The 15,942-nt window shown below is 50.8% G+C and overlaps 1 protein-coding gene across 5 annotated transcripts in view; it reads right to left on the reverse strand.

Moving 5' to 3' along the window:
• The window catches only part of FAM135B (family with sequence similarity 135 member B), a 280,285-nt gene that overhangs the window by 193,298 nt on the left and 71,045 nt on the right, over positions 1-15,942 (reverse strand). The gene's annotated exons all lie outside the window — the stretch shown is intronic.

Raw genomic sequence — 15,942 nt, forward strand, 5'->3', positions numbered from 1 at the left:
AATGAACCAAAGGTCAAAATCGAGCAGAGTCCTGAAGAAAGTACAGGATTTGGGAACTGAGGGCTGAGAAAAGGCATGCTTACAGCAAAGGGGACAGGGGAGGTCTGGGGGGAGGGGAGCAGAACTTTTGCAAAAGCTATGAGACTGGATACTTGATCATTTTATCCCACTTAAATTTTCCTTTTTTTATGTTTATTTATTGACAGAGCACAAGTGGGGGAGGGGCAGAGAGAGGGGGACATCAGCGAGTCTGATGAGAGGCTTGAACTCACAAAACCCGAGATGGTGACCTGAGCTGGAGTCAGACGCTCAACGGACTCAGCCACCCAGGCACCCCTCCACTTAATCTTCAAAACCCAATCTAACAGATCATTGTAAAAATTCCCATGTTTTGTGGGAGGAAACTGAAGCCAAGGGGTGGCCCCACAGCTACTAAGTGTCAGGACGGCCCCACAACAGCAGCATGGGCTGGGCTACAGGACTTCAGCCGCAAGAAGGATGATAAACATCCCAGAAAACAGACCCAGGGTCCTGTGGCGCATCTGAGGAGGGGCAGGGGGAGGCTGGAAAGAAGGCCCTGGAAGAAAAGGACAGTAGAAGACCCAGCCACGTTCGGGATTTTGTCAGTTACCTTCAAGTGTGATACAGAACGAACTTCAAGTACAAACCTTCGTACTGGCTTGGACATTAATCTTTATAAGATGACAATGAACGGCCTGTTTTGGTGGCATGAATTAATCATGAACTGATGCTTTTTAAATTTTAAAAACAATCTTCCCTTTATAAATGTCTCAGCAAAAGGTGCTCGGGCCACCTCCCTGGTCACGAGGAGCCCACTGGTTCATTCAATCATTCAGCAATTATTCGTATTAACTCAAGGGTGTCACTGGACACCAGGGAGGCACAGATGCATAAAGTGGGAGTTGAAGGAAGGGAAAGGAGACACCAGGTAATCATTATACACTACAGCGAGGACTCTAAGGTGACTGCACAGGAAGCCTGCCCCAGGGCCGTGGGGTGGTCCAATCACTTCTGTGCCTGGTGACTAGTCGGGGAGAGGAGACTGCCTTACGGGACCCATAAAGGCTGAGCAAGTATGAAATGCACCCCGTGGTGCTTATCCCCCACTCAACTTGACATATTTTGGCATATACAAAGTGTTATTTGACATTCAGGAATTAAGGACGCACGGTACACAGTTCCATGAACATTACATACAGTTGCATAGACAAGCCGAGCATCATAGGGGAGGCTGAGTAGGGAGCACAGAGGTGACAACAGAGGTGTTAACAGAACCAGACTTTCCAAGGGAGGTGGGACCCAGGCTTCACAGGATCTGTACCTCTGTTCCTCTCCGCCCAGCCTCCCGTGGCCCTGCACAGAGCCCGGAGCCTCCGGCTTCCTTATGCTCTGTGGGCCGGGGCCAAGTGAGACTGTCCACAAATGGAACGTTGGAGAGAGACAGACAGAGAGAAGAAAATGCAGTCTGAGATATATCTACCTCTCTATCCCACCTTCCTTTCTCTTCTCCTTTTCCTTGCTGTCCCCCGAAACCAACAGTAACAAGGCAGAGACGAAATGGTCCCTTGGATGCCAAGGGACCAGGTCCTCAAGGTCCCCATCAGACTTGAGCCAGGCCACACCCTCAAGCTGCTGCCAAGAAAGCTGTTCCTGATAATTTTTTTATGTTTATTTATTTTTAGAGAGAAAGAGAGAGAGTATGGGAGGATCAGAGAGAGAGGGAGAGAAAGAATCCTAAGCAGACTCCATGCTGTCAGCACAGAGTCCAACTTGGGGCTTGGTGGCCCCCTGGTGGCCCGGCTGTTCTGCCTCTTGGAACCAGGCCCACAGTGGGCTCTATGCAGCACAACCCCACTGAATCCTAACGTGCCCTGTGAGGTCAGTGCTGTTATACCCCTATTCCCTTGGGGGGGGGGGGGTAACTGAGGATCAGGGGTGATGTGACTTATCCAGTATCAGAGTCAGCGACCGGCTTGTGAACCACCATCACCCAAGCCCCCATTTTCTTTCCCCAGACTCCTAAAATACCTCCCCAAGTGATCTGTCTGCTTCCTCCATTCTCCACCCAGAAACCAGAAGGTCTGTTCACATAAAAATCTACTCCTAGAATCCCCTGCTGTAAAAGCCCATCGGTTTCCCTTTCACCTTTCAGCAAAATCGAGTCCCTCTAAAGATGTACAAATGCCCGACAAGCACATGAAAAGAGGGTCAACGTCACTGGTCACTAGAGAAATGCCAATCGAAATCGCAATGAGGTCACCTGCACTAGGCTGGCTATAAACAACAAGCAAATAACTGAAAACAAGTACTGGCAATAATGTGAACAAACGGGAGCCCCTGCACGTCGCTGTGGGAATGACAACAGTCACTGGAGAAACAGCTCGCAGCTCCTTCAGGAGATGACCCAGAACGACACCGGACCCAAAAATTCCACTCCTGGCTATGGAGCCCCGAAAACTGAAATGAGCTTTCAAACAAAATTTGATTCCTACATGTTCACAGCAGAATTATTCACAATAATCAAAAGGTAGAGGGGCACCAGGGTGGCTCAGTCGGTTAAACGTCTGACTTCAGCTCAGGTCATAATCTCGTGGTTCGTGAGTTCAAGCCCCACGTTGGGCTCTGACAGCTGACAGCTCAGAGTCTGGAGCCTGCTTCGGATTCTGTGTCTCCCTCTCTCTCTGTCCCTCCCTGCTCATGCTCTTTCATAAATAAATAAACTTAAAAATTTTTTTAAAAGGTAGAAATGAATTAAATTTCTCTCAACTGATGAAAAGACAAACAAATATGGTCTTTCCATACTGTGGAATACTACTCAGCCATGAAAAACAAACCTTTAATGCTATGCTAAGTGAACAAGCCAACACAAAAGGCCCGTGTTTTATATACATAATTTATAAGAAGTATCCAGAATAGGCAAAGCCATAGAAACAGAGAGCAGATCAGTGATCTCCAAGGACTGGAGAGGGGAATGGGGAAGGAGCGCTAATGGGTGTAGGATTTCCCTTTGCGGCGATAAAATGTTCTGGGACAAGACAGCAGCAGTCTCTGCACAATACCGTGGACGTGCTGAATGCCCCTGAATTCTATACTTCGAGATGGAAAAACATGGTGAATTGTATGTTCTGTGTATTTTACCACAAAAAAAAAAAAAGGGACCAAATCCCTCTCCTTCATTCTCTTCTGAACCTTCTCTCCCTGAACAATTTAGCCCCAAATCCAGTAGAGGACCCCAGCACGTAGCCAGCTAAGACAAGGATGCCCTATTGTAATGCTCCACATTGCACTTTTCACTCTATTTCTATCGTCTTATTTATTCATCTCCTTAACGTGTGCACGCACCCGCTGCGATAACCCTGGTCTACCTTGTTCTCCATTTGGCACGGCCAGACACAGCAATTAAAAAGACAACAAGTAAGGCAAAATGAGGGACATACTTGCACTAAAAAAAAAAAAAGATGGACTATTTCTTTGTTTATCTGAAATTCAGATTTAACGGGGCTTCCTATATTTCATCTGGCAGCCCTATTTCACAGGTACACCCCGGTGAAGAGGAAATATTTGTGAAAATCTGAATGAAGACATAATTCCTAGTCCGCTACCCTGTGCTCACAAATGACGAACTCAGTCACTGTGCATGTGCGTGCCGATCACTATAATACTCCAGGGTGCACAGAAGGCAGAACGAGGACAGGAAGGTGGCAAGGTGGCCGTATCTGGATCTGCCCCCTTCCCTTTCCGTCCCGGCCCCTCCACAGCAGTAGGTGTGGCACTGGGGACAGCAAATAAGTGATGTGGAACCTTCAGAAATCTGCACCTGGAAGGGGAAGCCAGGGAAGGAACAGTGATGACAGGGTCAGGGCCACCTGGGCAGGCAGAGAAGGGGAGTCACCCGCAGAGGGACCTTCCCAGGATCCAGACTGTCCAGCAGGATTTTAGAAGGTGGGATGAGCAAGGGAGAAAGGGGATGCAGAAGACCACTCCAAAACCAAAGAGCACTTGCTCCCAAGCTTCAAGGCCATCCCCCACCCGCCCCCACCCCTCCCACCACCCCCTGCAAGCCGGCAACACTATTCTCGCCTAGCTGACCTCCTTCTCTCTCGTCTCAGAGTCACAGGATTTGAGGAAATGCTGGTTGTCCCGATCCCTTGCAGCGAATGTCTCCTGGACTGTGGGTGTCATTATTCCCATCTTATGGGTAAGGATCTAGTGCTCTGAACCACCCGCCCCCCCATGCAAGACTGGCCCCTCCCAAGCCTCACCTCCAGCACCAGCCCCCTTCTCCACCCCGTCAACCTCTCTACCCACCAGCATCACAGAGACCCTATTGGCTTCCAGAATATTCAAGCTGTTTCATAATTTCCTCCAGCCTAGCTTTGTGTAGACTATCCCTCTGCCTGGATCTAACCTCATCAACCCAGCAACCTCCCGCTTTCCTTCCAGAAGGACTCACCTGCCAGCTGCTTCTGAAACCAAGCAGGCTAGCTAGCAGGCCCTCAGTCCCCTCCCTGCTTCAGCCGGATCACCGCCTGCTCATTATGGTTGTTACTGTAACAATCACATTAGCTAATATCTGCTGAGCGGAGTCTCCCTGCGTGTCAGGCCCCACAATCAACGCAATCTTCCCAAAAAGCCCAGGCGGTAAGTACTACTATAATGATCCCTATTTTGCACATGAGGCACAGACAGGTTAAGTAACTTGCCTGAGGATCACACAGCTAAATAAGCAGTAAAGCCCAGATTAGAACCGAGGCGGTGTGGTGGTGGTCCCAGCTCCTCTCAGCGACCCTGCTAAGCCTGTGCCTCCAGTAGGCAGGGCTCAGGGAGGGAGGAGGTGCACCTGTCTCACCAGCCCCACCGCCTAGCCCAGGAGGGAGCACGAGGGACAGGGGGCCTGGTGAATAGGACTGCATATTAATTGATTAATTGGATGGAACTACATAACATATGGAAAACACTTTGCATATCGACTGTCACACATTCAAATAGGCTTGGGATTTAACCATCTCATTTGAATAAATGTTTGCCTTTCCTGATTTTCAAACTGTCTTTGCAAACTACTCTTCAATGTGTCCTCTGGCCCAGGAGCCCCCCCCCCCCCCAACTTAGCTTCCGCTCCCAAGTGGTGTGGACCTAGGTAGGGCCTGCTTCACGGAGCTCCCTAGGCCAGAACACTAAGTAGCACTTTGCTGTGTGTGAAAACATTAGCTAATTAGAGTAATTCTCACTAACGTGTGAATGAAGCCAACAGGTGGCAGGAGCAGGGAGGGAAATGCATTTTAAGGCAGGAGCCACACAGATTCATTGCGTGAGCCTGATCTTTCACCAGAACATTCCTCATCAGCCAGTCCCCCTCCCGCACCTTCTCGAAGACACAGAGCCAACCCCAGAGACTCCCCACGAGGAGTCTCTTCCTCATGCCAAGTGCTCTACCCCCCTTCTTCCCTTCCCCAGGCCTCTTGGAAGGAATTAGAAACTACCTCCCAGACTGTGCTCTGAATGTATTCCTTATTAAGTGTTTCTTCATCACCAGACTAATAAACAAGGTTAACTCCTGACCCTGCAGGACTTCTCAGAGACTTGAAGCAGTATTTCACATAGCAATATTTAGTGTCAATCTCCAAGGTGGGAATACTCTCTATGACAGTGATTTAGTCCAAAACAAGTATTTGGAGAGTGTGCTATGTGCCAAGAACAGGGTTGTCTATAAACAATGAACTTACTTGCTAAAACTTAGCTTACCTGCTGGAGGGGCAAATGTACTAGCAGAAAATCGCCTTTCGCCTGAAAGGATTATTTTGATTTCGGTGTGAGGTCCTCTGCATGGAGGAGAACCTCAGTGGGTGTCCCCAGGCTTCACCGTCGGGCAGTTGACTCTCTCTCCAGCACCCACTGAGCACCCCCTCTCCCACCCTCACGCTTTTCTCCCCTGCAGTATCTCTTTGGGTGTCTCTGGAGACTCTGGTGTCCTTGGGAGATAAGCACCCAGATAATACTGTTGGATGGATGGACGGAGGGATCAAGAGGTAGATGCGTAGATGGACAGATGGACAGATGGACAGACAGAATGACGTAAGAGCCAAAGTTCCGACCAAGGATTTATAACACCCATGTTTGGAAGCCATATCTTCCGTGGGCACACCACACTCCTGTGACCCAGCCGTGCACCCTCTGAGGCTCGGTCTCCTTTATGACATGGGGAGTTGGGCCAGGTGATGGGCCGGAGGACAGCGCCCCGGAGCCCCAGGGACCGTGGCCCTTTGGCAAAGAAGGCCTGGGGCTGCCACATCTGTTCTCCAACAGAAGACAGACACGGAATTTACTGCGTGCAATCTCCTGATATCAACTGTTGGAAATGACTCAGTGGTTCTCAAAACCATCTGCAGCACAAACAAAACCCATCTGCGGAGCGTGTTCATCCCAGGGGCCCGCAGCTCAGGAGCTGGGGACTGGATAAGAACAAGCCACATGCCAAGAATCGGGCTATGAGTGCCATCACATCCACTCGCTCCACCTCCCATCAACTCTGGGCACGGCTACTATGATCCCCATTTCACAGATAAGGGAGTAGAGGTTCAGGGAGGCCAAGGGACTTCTCCGTCACCAGAGAATGGAGTTGGAGGAGGTGACCTGGAAAGCCCTCCTTCTGTGGAGGGCAGACGCCCACGGAACCCGTCCGTGGTCCCCGTCCTTGGCGCGGGCTCTCCCTGGACCCCACAGCAGCCCCGCGATGGTCAGTGTTGCCGTCTTCCTGAGGAGCTCGCTGAGGTTCAGTCTGGCCACCATGGCCCAGGTCCCGGCGCCACTGAATGGTGGAGACAGATCCTAACTTGGGTCTATGCGGTGGGAAACAGCGGGGCTGGAGTGAGGCTACCCCTGTACACGCTTCACCTAATTTCCTGAGAGATGGGGGTGCACACAGCCACGTAAGGTAAACCACTTAATGGGTCTGGGTACAGCTGGGTCACCGTGTCCCTTCTCAAGACTTTTGTTTGCCTCTGTATCTCTGCCCCTCCCCACCTGCTCCACACAGACGCACACACACGCACGCGCACAGCACCCCCACTGACCCAGCGGGATGCTCCTGATGCAGGGAGTTCATCCCTCTGCTTTCTCTATGCCGCCCACGCCTTCCAGAAAAACACGTCCCAACCCCAAGTGCCATTCATCTAACAAGGCTGCAGTTACATTAACTATACTTAAATGTCTCCACTTGTACATAAATTTGCCTGCACGGCCCTGCCGTTACCTCTGCCCCCCAGCCCCCCTCACGGTCTCCGGTCTTCTGAGGAATTCCCCTGCAGAACCACCAGCCCCGAAATAGAAGGAGCCTGGCGGAGAGGCGGTGCTCCTCTCCCCGTCGGAAGCTTGGCCCCTACTTGGCAGAGCAGATGCACTCTGCTCCGAGCGAGGAGACCGGCGGAAACCAAAGGAGCCCCCGGAGGGCCAGACACGGCTGACTCTGCATTCGTGCCCTGCCACTTATCAGCTGGGTGACCTTGCTGCGGACCCCCGACCTCCTCAAGATTCGGCCCCACCAGATTCTAGGGTTTGGATGTGGGCAGGTGTGAGGAGGGATCTCATCTTTCTACTGGGTCCTAGGTGGGTGTCCTTGGAAGCAGGTCTCATTTACACAGCAAACGTTTACTGAGCACATTATGCGCCAAATCATGTGCTCGGCACTGGACATTTGAACGTGACAGAGAACTGTTGATCGCGGTGCTTTGGGGGCAGAGAGCAGAGAAATTCTGGACTCACGAAGATCTTGATTTTAACCACATTGCCGCTTAACAAAGAGATGACTTTAGTGGCACCTCATTCTCATTATCGGCAAGGTGAGAACAGAAATCCCCTTTTCACGTGGGGAAGGATTAAAACAACGCACGCGAAATCCCCACCACGGTCTCCGGGTTCCAGCCTGGGCTCCACAGAGCAGTACAGTTATTCTGCGGACGTCCCAACAACAGGACTCGGGGCCTCAGGGCTGCAATACCGGCTTCCCTGCTGTACGTTCGTGTCCTTTAGTCTTTCTGTTTACGGACCTGAGTCTACCCATCCGTGCAATGAAAGGGCAGCTCTGGGGCCAGACGTGCAGCGGGAGTCGGCCCTGCCCCTTCCTGGCACAGCGACCTGGGCTGCGGAACCCGGGAGGGCTCCTCCAGCTGGTGCCCTCCCACCAACAAGTGTGAGCCCTGTGCATGCCCCTGACTGGGCGCTGTCCATCAGGGAAGCACAGGGGTTAGCGTGCGAGGCTCAGGATAAGGAAGAAAAGGGACAGAGTGTGGACAGTGGCAGCTGTGCTGTGTAGGCCACGTGAAATAACATAAACCCATCCTCTTCTCTTTTTTTAAGTTGATTTACTTATTGTTTGAGAGAGAGAGAGAGCACGCACACGCGAGAGGGGCAGAGGGAGGAGAGAGAGAGAATCCCAAGCAGGCTCTGCACTGTCAGCACAAAGCCCGATGCAGGGCTTGAACTCACAGACCGTGAGATGGTGACCTGACCTGAAACCGAGTCGGACGCTTAACCGAGTGAGCCCCCCGGGCGCCCCAAATGGTTTCATCAAGTAATCTCTATGCCCAATGGGGGGCTCGAGCTCACAACCCCACGATCGAGAGTCACACGCTCTACTGACTGAGCCACCCAGGTGCCCCAATTTTTTTTATTAAGCAATCTCTATGCCCAGTGTGGGGCTCGACCTCACAACCCCATGATCCAAAGTCACAGACTCTACCAACTAAGCCAGCCAGGTGCCCGAGTATAAACTCATTGCATGACTGTATTCAGGTGCCACCTAACCTCCTGAGTTCCCAGGTCACAGGGATGCGGTGGGGAGGATGAAGAGGGGGCTAGACCATGAGCTGGTCCTGTCTTCCCAGCATCCAACACCACCAGCCCCTACACACTGTTAGTGAAGGTTCAGTAAATATTAGTGGATGGATGCATTCATTTATTTACTTAAGGCTCAGGGCAACTTTGTGTGTAACCATTCCTAGTAGTGGGGATGTGGAAACCCACGGCCTGTGTCGCCCCACCTGCTCCCCCACCATCCACCCCCCCACGCTCGGAGAAACCTCGTCCTCGTCTGGAGCCTCAGGGCCACGTACTCGGCTCACCCTGTGTCCCTGCCTGCCACTGTGCGGTGAGCCCCTGGCTGCCCTCTCCCCGGAGCTGCTCCCGAGGCAGCACCTGCTTCCTCTGCAGAGGACACACGTGGGCACACGTGGCTCATTCCATGGGCCACGAAGCACACACGTGGCCCTCGCATTTATCCACGGGGCACACGTGGCTCATTCAGTCACGCGGCCAGAGAGGCCCAGGAGACAAGCTAAAGGTGTGGAAAAAGAGGCTTCCTTGACCAACCTGCCTGAAACCCCAGCCAACGTGTGCTGAGCTGGGCTGTGCAGTCGCCCAGGTGGGAGAGCAGAGCAGTTAGCCACCTGACCGGGTGATGGGTCCCGATCCTGTGCTGCCCGAGATCAGCGCACTGCTTCGGTTCAGCCGGACTCCACGAGCATCTGTGAGCCTGCACGGGGCCCTGCCATGTGTGTCCAAGAGCGCTGGAAAAACTGGACCAGCGTGCAAAGCCCAGCCCCACAACATGGGCGCATCTCAAAAACATTATGCGAAACGAGAAAAGCCAGACACGGGTCACGGGTCATCCAATTCCACTCCCATAAGATGTTCGGAACAGGTCAATCCTTAAAGTCAGCAGTTTGTGGCTTCCACGACGTGGCGAGAAGCAGGAGTGGCGGCTGCCACATGGATCCAGCCTCTCCTTCTGCGAGGATGAAGCCGTTCTGGAACTGGACCAAGGTGATGCCGCACAGCTCGGGGAACATGCTGAATAAACCCTTCAAACCCTAACTTTTATGTTATGTCAGCCTCACTCCAGTGAAAACATACAATCCCCAATATGACACATGCTTGTATTATGCTACTCTTGCATGCAATAGCTCAGTAAAAATTAATTCTTTCACTCTGAAAAAAACTTAACTATGATATCATTCTGTCTCTTCTCTGTCTTCAAGGCTGCCCGTCCCTCCTCGGGCTCCACTTCTTGGTTCAGATGTGCCCGGACTAAGTCTCCATCTTCCACAGGACAAGAGCTCCGGAAGTTTGATCTCGGGGCTCACGTCCCCAGAACATCTTCCTCTGAAGACCAGACACACTTGGGGCTTTCAGCCTCAGAGACGAAAGAGGCGTGGCCATCGCTTGCCCATAGCGGCCCTGGCCCACCTGCGGGGAGGCTCACGGTCTGCCAAGCTGGGGCGACCGCCCCCGTCCCGTGGGCACTGCCTCCATTCTCCCAACATGAGCAAGTGTGCCCCAGCCTCTGGTGCCCTTGCGCATCCTCTCCTTGGGTGCTGGAGCTCCCTGGACTTAAACCTCAACAGGCAATCTGTTCTGCCCCTCCCTCCCAGCCCCCAGACTATGCAGACTCAGGGGCGGCCACGGTTCCTCAGCCAGCTCTTAAGGCCCGTGTGACACTGGGTGAGCCGCTTCGTACCTTCTGTAAAATGGGGACAATGCCACGACGCAGTGCCAGTGGGGGCCAAGAGTAGGCATATACCCACTTGGGGGGTGGGGTGCTCCCAGGGAGTCCGTGCAGGTGGAGAGGCCCAGGGGAGAAAGGAGGCAATGACTGGTTTTTCAAGGATAGGAGGATGCATCTGTAGCCAAAAGGATGCTGCTAAAAATAGCATTTCTTCTATGGATGATTTCACATTAAATCTGCCCGACTTCCATGTCAGAACCTTCCTACCTCCCTTCCCCGCCCCTGCTAGCCTCAGGTAACCCAGGACAGATGCTCACAGCACGTGGAAGAGTGAGCCACAGGTTTTAAGAAAAACCAGCCAAGTGCAGAGTCCGTGGAGAAAGGAGTCTGGCTGACCAACCTGCAGACCCACCACCAGGGCGTGGAGAGGCTTGTTCAGGGGACATTAGGAGCTCCTACAGGGGGGGCTGGGGCTGGGAGAGTTGGTGCAGGGAGCAGGGTGTGGGTGGGGGACATCCTCTCAAAGCGGAGACCTTTCAGTAAGTAATCATAACGCAGCATGTTGGTGCGATGGTTGTAAAAGGATGTAAACGCTGAAAAGCCGTGGGAAGTAGCCAGAACTCCTACTGACACGTCAGCGGTCAAACCCCAAGAGAAAGCCGTCAAAATGCCTTGTCTTCGATGCCTGCTCAGTCCACACCCCGACCCAGCCCTGCCGCCAGCCTCGACTCCCCCAATACAGAACACAGTACATTATCTGACAGACGCTTTCTCGAAGTTTGACTGGAAGAATAATAAACACCTGTTATGAGGACACGAACGCATACCCCCCACCCCCAGACGCTGGAACAGAGATCATTCTACCACAACACCTTGTTATGGATATTTAGTCTGTCTCCTCATTAATCAAAGAATAATGGAAATAATAACTTTTTTAAAACACCAAATTAAGGCTGTCATTTCATAGCATCATCTTAATTAACCTGTGTGTCCTTATTTTCCGGGAATGTCCTGTCAACGTCTAGTGTCCCAGTACTTATTAATAGCATCACCATCAGGGCTCAGAAGTGGTTGCATACGAACGAGACCATATATGATCACCGTACCCACAGCCACACCCTAAGGTATGCCTTCTTACTGCGGCCCCTTTACAAATGAAGCTATGGGGGCTTGCACAGATTATGTCACCTAAGTGGCAGACCAGGATTCAAATTTGGTCTCAAATAGAGGCTGAGCTCTAATCTCAACCCGAACATTTCCTCTCTAAATGAGTGGTTTTCGGATAGTACCCCTTAACCCCTAAGCAGGGAGAGGCATTCCTTAGGATCCAAAAGGGAACTTAGAGACAGAATGGGGCTCAGGGGCCCCACCACCCCCACCATGGGCAGACCAAACCCCTTCCACTTTACAAAGGGGGTTGGAAGGTCTCTGCAAGAGTTCCTTGGCGGCGTTGGGGGGGGGGGGATCTAGTATTGAAAAAACTGAACAAATGATTATTTCTGAGTCACCAGTACCTAGAACAATGCTGGGTCCCAGTAAATACTTCAAAATAAATGACTGAATGAAGTATAGTCATTACCTAATAACTTCCCAGGCTAAACAACTACTTTGTTGTTTTTTTTTTTTAAGTTTTGAGAGAGAGAGAGAGAGAGAGAGAGAGACATAGAGAGAGAGAGGGAGAGAATGAATCCCAAGCAGGTTTCGCACTATCAGCACAGAGCCTGATGCAGGGCTTGAACTCATGAACCTGAGATCATGACCTGAGCCAAAATCAAGACTCATTGCTTAACCGACTGAGCCACCCAGGCGCCCCAGCTGACAGCTACTTTGAACATGACTGACGTAGACCTCCCAGTGACCAGTTATATTCACAGCAAAATTCACAACCAAAATACTCATGTCAGCATGACCAACCCCTCTTCACAGGGCACAAGATGGAAATACAACAAAAAGTCTTAAAACAGAAGGAAGCCTTGAGCTCACTTGGCCTTGCAGGTAAAAAGCATACCCTTGGCAAGGTTATAGAGAGAAACCATGAATATATATCATCTGTTGAAATTATCTACACATACTTTGAATTTTCCCTTAAAGCCAGCCTTTAATTAGCATGCATACTCTCTGGCCTCCTAATGCCTGTTTGTGCGTCCATTATGCTTACCCAGCACATAGACAATTTCTTATTCACTTGTCTTTCCTTTCATTCCAGAAGCCCTAGGATTTAGGTCTCGTTTGTATCTATTCCCCAGGGCTCCTGTGAGTACTTGGCACTGTGTAAAGATCCAATAAATATCAGATGGGTGAAGGGACGCTCAGGGTCAAGGAATCTCCCGTGCTGGATCTCTCTAGAACCTGGGCTTTGAGTGTTTTGGAAGCATGGCAATGCTTGGCCGGGATTCTGCCCGATGTCAAAAGGAAGGCTGGCTAATGCTGGAGCCAGACGCACTCCTCAGATACCCCAGCTCACTCAGGGTGGATATAAATGTCCCAGACCAGGAGACGTAAGGCAATTCACTGCACCATTCACCCAGGGCCTCGTCCAGAATGGCAGCATGTCAACTCTCAGTTTTTGGATGGCGGGGGGGGGGTAGGGTACAGAGCCAGCAGTCAGAGACTGGGTGGTAGACCAGAAGCCTGGCCATGCTGTAAAGCTGAGGTCCCAGTGTCTCCCTGACTTCTCTCTTCTTAGCCTCCGACCACCACCTTTGGATGGAAGCAGGAGGAAGGGAAGAGGAGGAAGAGGAGGAGGAAGAGGAAGAAGAGGAGGAGGAGGAGGAGGAGGAGGAGGAGGAGGAGGAGGAGGAGGAGGAGGAGGAGGAGGAGGAGGACTGGAAAAGATGAGTCAGGAAAAGTAGGTCAGATGCCTACTCTCCAGCAGAACCCCAAATGTGGAAGGAGCTGCCTGGTGCAACCTGAGGAACCCCCTAATTCCTTAGCACGCTGTGGCTCAGCCCTTGCTTAAACCCATGCAAGAAGGGCACCTACTACCTTCCAAGGCTGCCAACATCTTTTTTCTCCTTGGTCCATGCAGACCCTCACTCTACTCCTATGGGAAGTGACCCCTCCAAATCCCAAACTATAATATACTCCAGACATGGGACTGAAAAGTATGAGAAATATTGTCTTAGATGAAGGGTTGAAACACCGGTTAACTATCTGCAATCTATTGTCTAAAGTTTGGTGACTTTGCATAATAAACCAGCAATCATTTCAATACCTCTGATAGAATTTCACTGTGCAGTGTGTTTAGCAAGCAACTTGGAAATTCAGGAAACTCACAGAATGCTTGGGGCCCAAAGGGAGAGCCCTTAGGGATCTTGTAATTGGGCATTTACTTACAAAATTATAAACTTGGACTCTCGTTTTTTTTTTTTATTTTAGAGGGGGGAGAGGGAGAGGGAGAGGGAGAGGGAGAGAGAGAGAGAGAGAGAGAGAGAGAGAAAGAGAAAGAGAAAGAGAAAGAGAAAGAGAAAGAGAAAGAGAAAGAGAAAGAGAAAGAGAAAGAGAAAAAGAGAGAGGCTCTTAAGCAGGCTCCACACTCAGTGCAGAGTCAACGTGGGGCTCTATCTAACAACCCTGGGATCATGATCCGAGCCAAAATCAAGAGTTAGGTGCTCAACCAAAGAGCCACCCAGGCACCCCTACGTGGACACTCTTATATGAAATATCAGTTGGTGTTACATGAAAAGTGGTTTCCATGCTCAATGAAACTTGGAAGAAAATGGGTTAAGCAGATGTCAAGACTGCAGGAATTCTCAGAGCCTTTGCTATAATTATTCCCTCTATGCCACTCCAAAAAGTACAGAGTATCTCTCTACCTTCCCTGATTATGGAATTCTTACTTTGTGGGTTCTCACCTGGACTGATAGATGATAGTATATACTCTTTCAGAAAACGTAATCTAACCAAATGCCCCCCATGAAAGACAAGGAAACTCTCCCAGCTCTGTAAACCTGAGCGAACTGCTGAAACGTTCTGAACTCTGGTTGCCCCTTTTGCAATCCCCATCCCACAGAACCAGAAGTGGTGCAACGGAAAACCATGATGAGGAAGCACACAGGAGACACACAGAGCTCATGTTGTCTTTCTTCCCTGAGCGGCAGCCACAGGCTTGGAAGGAATCCATCTGTTTACCTGCCTGGGCTCTGAGCCAAATGTTGGTTCCAGGGACGTTTCACATCTATTTTCCCAGTCTTCAGCAAAAAGAAAGAAAAATGGCCTCTTAACCCCAGCTGACACAGCAATGGGACCTGGGAAGGCCAAGGATGACAGTCGTTCTATCTAATGTAATCTTTTCCTATAGCAATAACAACCAATTGCGTTGCCTTTCTTAAGAGCCGGGTGACGGATGTGACTGATGGGCCAGTCACATCATCCTGGGTGATACATTACAGGGTAAAGCTATGACAGAAAACTCACATGATCATTTCTGAGCACCATCTGGCTTAAGTGGTTCTTCACAGAAAGGACCAACATCCTGGGAACTTAGGCATGTTTACCTGGGCAAGTCCTGCCCTCCATGGATAGCTGTACTGTTCACTTGCTGGTCAGGTGGCTACAAGTAGTTCCTGAGTGGCTGCTACGTGTCTGTCCCTGGTGTGTGTGTGTGTGCACATGAGTGTGTGTGTGTGTGTGTGTGTGTGTGTGTGTGTGTGAGAGAGAGAGAGAGAGAGAGAGAGAGAGAGAGAGAGAGAGAGGCGGGGGGGGGGGGAAGGGAGGGAGGGAGGGAGAGAGATGGAGAGAGAGATTGCTGCAGAAGCCTTCCAAACAATAGGGCTCTCGTAGAAAGCAAACCAGAAGAAAAGGCAGTGCAAGGTGAACTCCGAATTCCCTGGGGTCTTAGAAACCTGCAGATTCAGGAGTGCTTAGAAGATTTCCTCCCAGACAGCATCAACCCCTCCCATAGGTGTGGCACACACAGGGCATCTATAGTATTATGGTAGGTCCCACAAAGTCAGAGAAGGGACTCCTTACTTGCTTGGCAAACAGAATGCACTTTCAAGAAGACACAGGATGAGAAATATAAAACTGGTGCAGCCTTTATGGAAAAGAGTATGGAGGCTCCTCAAATAATTAAAAACAGAACCAACATATAATCCAACAGACCCAGTTCTGGGCATTTATCCAAAGGAAATGAAACCAGGATCTTTGGGGCACCTGGGTGGCTCAGTCGGTTAAACATCTGACTTTGGCTCACATCATGATCTCACCACGGTCCATGAGTTCGAGCCCTACATCAGGCTCTGTGCTGACAACTTGAAGCCTGGAGCCTGCTTCAGATTCTGTGTCTCCCTCTCTTTCTGCCCTTCCCCCACTCATTCTCTCTCTCTTTCACTCTCTCTCTCTCTCTCTCTCTCTCAAAAATAAATGAATAAAACATTGAAAAAAATTTAATAAACAAACTTGAAACCAGGATCTTCATTGCC

Source organism: Panthera leo, chromosome F2 (assembly GCF_018350215.1).
Source record: "Panthera leo isolate Ple1 chromosome F2, P.leo_Ple1_pat1.1, whole genome shotgun sequence".
NCBI lineage: Eukaryota > Metazoa > Chordata > Mammalia > Carnivora > Felidae > Panthera > Panthera leo.